Below are 219 nucleotides of genomic sequence, written 5' to 3'. Positions count from 1 at the left end.
AGAAAAATAATTAAAATATTAAAATAAGCATTTAAAAATAAGTGTTACTAAATTAATTTTAAAAAATGAAATATTAAATAAGATATATATAAAGAATTTAAATACATAATTAAACATTTGTAAATAATTAAAATAAGTTTTAAAACTTCATTAAAAATAAATAACTAAATTAACTGTTAGAAAAAAATTAAAATAAGCAATTAAAATATCAAAATAAGT

This window comes from Olea europaea, unplaced genomic scaffold, assembly GCF_002742605.1.
Source record: "Olea europaea var. sylvestris unplaced genomic scaffold, O_europaea_v1 scaffold2417, whole genome shotgun sequence".
In the NCBI taxonomy this organism is placed as follows: Eukaryota; Viridiplantae; Streptophyta; class Magnoliopsida; order Lamiales; family Oleaceae; genus Olea; species Olea europaea.
Note: the sequence above shows the minus strand (reverse complement) of the source record.